This window comes from Pelobates fuscus, chromosome 5 (assembly GCF_036172605.1).
Source record: "Pelobates fuscus isolate aPelFus1 chromosome 5, aPelFus1.pri, whole genome shotgun sequence".
Taxonomy (NCBI): Eukaryota; Metazoa; Chordata; class Amphibia; order Anura; family Pelobatidae; genus Pelobates; species Pelobates fuscus.
Genome location: NC_086321.1, coordinates 280,422,686 through 280,430,282, shown reverse-complemented (window position 1 = coordinate 280,430,282; position 7,597 = coordinate 280,422,686).

The following is a 7,597-nucleotide window of genomic DNA, read 5'->3' as shown; positions in this document are numbered from 1 at the left end:
CTTGTTGGGTCTCTAAAGACACTCATAGTTTCTTTGCAGGGTATGTGTGCCAGTCTAGGCATCTATGCAAGTAGGCAGCATGGTAGCACGTTATAATTGATAGGAGACCCACCCCTCCTGCTGACTTGGGTAGCTCCAGGAGGACCTGCCGAAGTCTGGTCTGACAATGGTTCCACACGAACTCCCGTGTCGCCATGGTTAGGGTATTAAAGAATGTCTTAGGGATGGTGATTGGGATGGTTTGGAATAGGTACAGTATACGTGGCAAGACATTCATCTTAACCGCGTTGACCTGACCGAACCACGAGAAGTATTGAGGGGTCCAGCGTTGCATGTCTTTTTGGAGTTAAGATAGTTAAGCCGGTACAGTTGGGTGAGATCCCGTGTCAGCCAGGTGCCCAAGTATCTCAGTTTATCCATGCACCACTTGAAGTGGAACTCCGCTTGGAGGAGTGTGGATGAAGTTTGGTCTTGTGGCAGGTGGAGCGCCTGATTTCTCCACAAGTTTTTTTCTTTTTGTGAATATAATTTTTATTTTCAATATACAACGAGTCAACTGTATGCATTTTGGGACTCGCAGGTCTCCTTTTATACGGCATCTGGAGAGGCGCGCAGGCCTCCGAAACATTAATTTGTGTTCGGTTTCCGAGACTCGCAGGTCTTCCTTGATTTAGCATAGAAAACATCATGCTGGACTCGCAGGTCCCTATATACAGAAATATAACATAGGCAGTTGCATTATTCTGTATCTTTTGTATTTATAACATTGTTTCGGTTAGGGGTGTATGGGGGGGATGGGATGTTCGGTTCCCCAGGTGTGGGGGGGTCAGGTGGGGTCTTTGTCATGTCTAAGCGTGGGTGGAGGTGTGAGTCTCTCTGTTGCGCGTTGATGCGTGGTATGGCCCTGTCTGTTTTTTGTTGTTACTTGGGTCTTAGTTAAGGGTCCCAGGTATTTGGGGGTTGTGGTCTCCTACGTGTCCCGTGGGTCATTGTGGCTGTGTGAGTCTTTGGGTCCCTTTGGTCACCTGGCCATCCTTTATTCAGGTGTTGCTCTAATTATCAGGTGTCTTCATTCTCAGTTACGCTTGGGCTCACTGTTCTCGATTTTTAAAAGCACATGGGTTTCTTACATGACTTATCGGTGTGGTTCAATACTATGCATTAGGCATGTCATTGTTTGGGAGGAGTGGTGTGTCCCATAAGGCCCTTTTTCGTGTGTTTGGCCTTTTGTGTCCCGTCGGGCCACTGTCTTAGGGTCATATTTGTAGTGTGCAGTGTTGTGTGGATCGTCCAGCGGGAGACTGGAGGTTGGCCTGTACTTGTTGAGCTGCTTCTGCATTTCGCGTGGCCCCCAGCGTTGCGGTCGCAACTTGGGATATGGGGGGGCAGGTGTTGTCCACAAGTTTAACTTCAGGTTGGAGACCTGACCGATCTTCCTAAAAGACTCCAGCAGGTTTGGCAGGGAGACCTTGGGTTGTTCCAGGAAGAAGAGCATATCATCTGCATATGTTGCGACTCGATGCTCTCCCCCACCTGAGGTGAACCCCTTAATACCCCCGTCCCACCTGACCGCCTCCAGAAAAGGTTAGCGAGAGAGGGCAAACAGAAGGGGGGACAGGGGGCACCGCTGGCAGGTCCCATTTCGTATAGGGAATGGTGCGGTTAATGCTCCGTTGATGCAGATTCGGGCCGTGGGGGTCGTGTATAGGGACTGCACCCAAGCACGCATAAGCGGTCCGACTCCCATATGTTGCAGTACGGCTGTTAGGTAATGCCAGTCTACCCGGTCAAATGCCTTCTCCGCGTCTGTGGAGAGAAGCACCAGTTCTTTTTTGGTCGACGGGCAGCATCGATCATCTTTGCATATATCTGTTGATATATATCTTGTCACTTGCCTTATGTAACATCTTGAATATGTACTTACCACTGTGCATCAAAAATAAAGAATATTTAAAAAATTAAAATAAATTCACTTCTTGCAAGATCTTTTTACTTCAGTAATTTACAATCAATTGTTTGTCCTCGTTAATTCAAGCATACAAAGTACAAATCAGCACTGTAACAATGAAGTACCATAAAAATAAATAATACAACAGATACACAAATATGAATGTTTGAAGGAACACACACATATCAATGTAAATTTGGTACACAAGTACCTCACCTATTACACAGGTCAACCAAAAAAGGTTTGTTTAGTTTCCAAGGTTGTTCGAACAAATTGCAGATATTTTTTGGATGCTGAATCCAAAAATGACATTAGTTTTGCTGAATTGAATTAAGTTTTTTTTTAATGGATACCCCTTCAAATTATGATCTGATCTTATCTTTAAAGGAGCACTATAGGGTCAGGAACACAAACATGTATTCCCTACCCTATGGGGTTTAAACCACCATCTAGCCACCCTAGTCTCCTCATGCCTCCCTAAATATAATAAAATCTTACTTGTATTCAAGTCTTTGTCCCTGTTTCCTTTTGACCTGCCCACTGCTTGCTGACATCATCAGAAGTAGTAGCCTGATCCAATCACAATGCTTCTCCATAAGATTGGCTGAGACTGACAAAGAGGCAGATCAGGGGCAGAGCCAGCACAATTCAAACACAGCCCTAGCCAATCAGCATCTTCTCATAGAGATGAATTGAATCAATGAATCTCTATGAGGAAAGTGTCAGGGTACCTGTTGTCTCTACCTCAGAGGAGGTGAGACACTTAGACGTTCATCCTCTCAGAGGGGCTGACTCACTCGTTCCTCGCAGTTCTCTCGGTCGTTTACACGCCGGCCGCGAGGGACCCGCTTCCTTTTATGACGCGGCGCTCAGTAGCCGACGTCATGACGACAATCCGTTCCGACCTGTCAATCAAGTCCCGAGCACGAATCAGGACTCGTCGGGGGCGTGATTACCTATCTAGAACCAGGGTATAAAGTAGGGCTTTCTGCATTTGTTCATTGCCCTGTCGTGGTTCTAGCTTGTCTAGTCACTCAGTGCTCTTGTTATCTATTTGTCTCTTTGGTTTTGACCCGGCTTGTTTGTTCTACCCTGCTTACCTCTATTACCCTTTGACTCGGCTTGTCTCTCGCTTATCTGCTCTCTCGTTCCCTCGACCTCGGCTTGTCTCTAGACCATTCTTTGCTTACTCCTTACGTTAGTCCGGCCATTCTAAGGTCCGGTATACGTACCTACCTCCTGTTTGTACTTTGCGTGTTGGATCCCTGTCCCGATCCTGACATTACGACAGGGCCAATGGATCCTGCAGGTACAAACACTCAGGTTGGTTCTTCCGACTCTAGATTTGAGGCCATGGATCATAGAATGGATCAGATGGCTCTAGCGCTGCAGGCTTTATTATCTTGTTCTAGTAATCAACCAGAAGAGATGCGTACTACATCCATCTCCCCTGTAAGTTCAGGTCTAGAGGTAGCCACAGTAGGTGCTTCTTCCCGTATTACTCCCCCTGTACGTTATGGTGGCTCTCCGGATAAGTGTCGTGGTTTTTTAAACCAGATAGGTATTCATTTCGAATTACAATCCCGCTCCTACCCTACAGATAGGGCGAAGGTTGGATTCATTATCACACTACTCATTGATAAAGCTCTGAGATGGGCCAATCCATTGTGGGAGAATGATAACCCGTTAGTCTATAATTATAATGCCTTTGTCGCTGCTTTTAGAAGAACTTTTGACCCTCCAGGTAGAAAGGTCAATGCAGCTAGATTACTGTTGCGCCTTAGACAAGATAACCGAACCCTTGTGGATTATGCACTAGAGTTCAGGTCCTTGGCGGCAGAAGTTAAGTGGAATGAACAGGCTTATATAGACGTATTTTTAAACGGATTATCAGATGAAATTCTAGACCAGGTTGCTACAAGAGAGCTTCCTGAAAATTTGGAGGATTTAATTTCTTTTATTTCTCGTATTGATGAACGTTTAAGAGAGAGGCAGTACACTCGAGATAGAACCCGTAGACCTTCCTTTAAACTAGCTCCTTCATTTCAAAGTCCTGAATCCACAACCTCAGCTTTTCCAGAACCTATGCAGATAGGCAATACTCGCCTCTCAGAAGAAGAGAGACAGTACAGGAGAAGGGAGGGGTTGTGTATGTATTGTGGAGTAAGAGGGCACCTACGCCTAAATTGTCCTAATCGCCCGGGAAACGCTCGCACCTAAGTTTCTCTAGAGGACAGGCCTTGGGTGTTTCTATTTTGTCCTCTATACACAATTATAAAGATCACAGGCTTCTGCTACCTGTTTCTTTAGCTTGGGAGAAGGGAGTACTAAAAACTATGGCGTTGGTAGATTCCGGAGCTGCTGAGAGCTTTATTGACCAAGTTTTTGTTACTAAACACTCTATTCCATCCCAGCTAAGGGATACACCCTTGGCCGTTGAGGCCATAGATGGTAGACCATTATCTGAACCTGTTATTTTTCGTGAGACCATACCTGTTAACTTAACTGTTGGTATCCTACACGAGGAAGGTATATCTCTTATGCTTATTTCGTCTCCTTCTGTTCCTATAGTCCTGGGGTATCCGTGGTTAAAGAAACATAACCCTATTATTGATTGGGAGCTAGGGGAGATAACTTCATGGGGTCAGGGTTGCCAGAGCAGGTGCTTACAGAAAGTCTCACCGGTTTGCGTAGTTAACGCACCGGCTAATTCTACCCAGTCTACAGACGTACAAATACCGCCTCTGTACCTGGATTTAAAGGCAGTCTTTGACAAAAAGAATGCTGACACTTTACCTTCACACAGGCCCTTTGACTGCAAGATCAGACTCCTGCCTGGGACCATGCCTCCGAGGGGTACGGTATACCCTTTATCCACTAAGGAGAACTTAGTCTTAGAGGAGTATATTCGTGAGAACCTAGACAAAGGATTCATTAGGAGATCCTCCTCTCCTGCCGGGGCCGGTTTTTTTTTTTGTGAATAAGAAGGATGGTACGTTAAGGCCTTGCATTGATTATCGAGGCTTGAATAAAATAACTATTAGAAATGCCTACCCGATTCCTTTGATTACTGAGCTCTTTGATCGTCTAAAAGGCTCCAAGATTTTCACCAAGTTAGATCTCAGAGGGGCGTATAACTTGGTGAGAATTCAGCAGGGAGACGAGTGGAAAACAGCGTTCAATACCCGTTATGGGCACTATGAGTACACGGTAATGCCTTTTGGGCTCTGTAATGCACCGGCAGTATTTCAGGACCTGATCAATGAAGTTCTTAGGGAATTTCAACATGATTGCGTTATTGTATATTTGGATGATATACTAATACACTCTAGAGAAATTGAGACCCACCACAGACAAGTCAGAAGGGTATTGCGCAAACTTCTACAACATGGGTTGTACTGCAAATTGGAGAAATGTAGTTTTGACCAATCTCAGATAAACTTTCTTGGTTACGTGATTTCTGGGGACGGGTTTAAAATGGATCCGGATAAACTCCAGTCTATTTTAGATTGGCCATTACCCAGGGGTCTCAAGGCCATTCAGAGGTTTATTGGATTCTCCAATTATTATAGGCGTTTCATTAAAGGATACTCTTCTATTATTGCTCCTATTACCAATATGACCAGACAGGGGGCTGACACTAAGACTTGGTCTACTGAAGCTCTCGTTGCTTTCAAGACACTCAAGGAACTTTTTGCTTCTGCACCGATTTTAGTTCACCCTGATACGACTTTGCCTTTTCTACTCGAGGTAGACGCCTCAGAGACAGGTATAGGCGCTATCTTGTCTCAAAGGTTAGGTGTGGATAAACCGTTACATCCATGTGGTTTTTTTTCCAAGAAATTATCTGGGCCTGAAAGCAGATATGACATTGGTGACAGGGAACTACTAGCGGTTATCATGGCTTTAAAGGAGTGGAGACATTTATTGGAAGGGACCTTGCATCCTGTTACTATTTTGACGGATCACAAGAACTTGTCCTATATTGGGGAGGCCAAGCGCTTGTCCGCCAGGCAAGCTCGTTGGTCCTTGTTCCTCACTCATTTCAATTACGTGCTCACTTATAGACCTGGTTCTAAGAACTCTAAAGCAGATGCTTTGTCTCGCCAACATGAACCTTCTACTATATCTGAGGCGGTTTTGTCTTCTATAGTTCCCAAGTGCAATATTATCGCCAACACGAGTCTCAGGATTCATTCTCCGTTGCTTGCCGAGATCATGAAGTTACAGCATCTGGCTCCTAGACAGGGTCCTGGGGCACGGTATTTCATTCCTCCTGAACTCCAACTGGAACTGTTACAGTGCTTTCACAACAGTAAGGTGGCTGGGCATCCTGGCATTCGCAAGACGTGTGCCTTGATTTCTAAAGATTTCTGGTGGCCTTCACTACGTAAGGATATTAGGGATTTCGTCGGAGCATGTGAGGTCTGTATGAAGACTAAACAACCTCATACACTTCCATGTGGGTTTTTGCATCCCTTGGAAATTCCCGAGAGACCGTGGTCCTGTCTGGCTATGGACTTCATTGTCGATTTGCCTGTTTCTAAAAAACAGACTGTTATTCTCACGGTGGTTGACAGGTTTACTAAGATGGCTCATTTTGTGCCCTTACCTAAACTTCCATCTTCTCCCGAATTGGCTGAGATATTCGCGAGAGAGATTTTTCGTTTACATGGGATACCCTCCGAAATTTTTTCTGATAGAGGTTCCCAATTTGTTTCCCGTTTTTGGAAATCCTTCTGTTCTCAACTGGGCATCAAATTGAATTTCTCTTTTGCCTATCATCCCCAGTCTAACGGAGCTGCTGAACGCACCAACCAAAAGATTGAACAATATTTGCGTTGTTTTGTTTCCGAACACCAGGACGATTGGGTCGGTCTGATTCCTTGGGCGGAGTTTGCACACAACAATCTCGTTTGTGATTCTACTCGTTCTAGCCCCTTTTTCATGAATTATGGCTTTCATCCTTCCATTCTTCCCTCGGTTTCTCCTTCCCAAGGGGTACCGTCGGTTGATGTTCATGTTGCCAATTTGAGGAAGTTGTGGGATCAAACTCGACTAATTCTCCTGCATAATTCCGCGTTGTTCAAGAAACACGCTGATAAGCGTAGAAGGGCGGCTCCGGTTTTTGTTCCAGGTGATAGGGTATGGCTGAGTACCAGAAACATTCGCTTGAAGGTTCCTTCTATGAAATTCGCCCCTCGTTACATTGGTCCTTACAGGGTTCTGACTCGAATTAACCCAGTTGCGTATCGTCTGGTCCTTCCATCTGCCTTACGCATTCCTAACTCCTTTCATGTTTCCTTGTTGAAGCCTCTAGTATGTAACAAGTTTTCCTCCACTGTATCCTCTCCTCGCGCTGTTCAGGTTGAGGGTCAGGAGGAGTATGAGATCAACTCCATCCTCGATTCTCGAATCTCTCGGGGGAGGTTACAATATCTTGTTGACTGGAAGGGATATGGTCCTGAGGAGAGGACTTGGGTACCTCAGGAGGATGTGCATGCTCCTCGCCTCCACAGGGCTTTTCACTCTCGTTTTCCATCTCGCCCCGGTTCCTTCCGCCCGGTGGGCGTTTCTGAGAGGGGGGGTACTGTCAGGGTACCTGTTGTCTCTACCTCAGAGGAGGTGAGACACTTAGACGTTCATCCT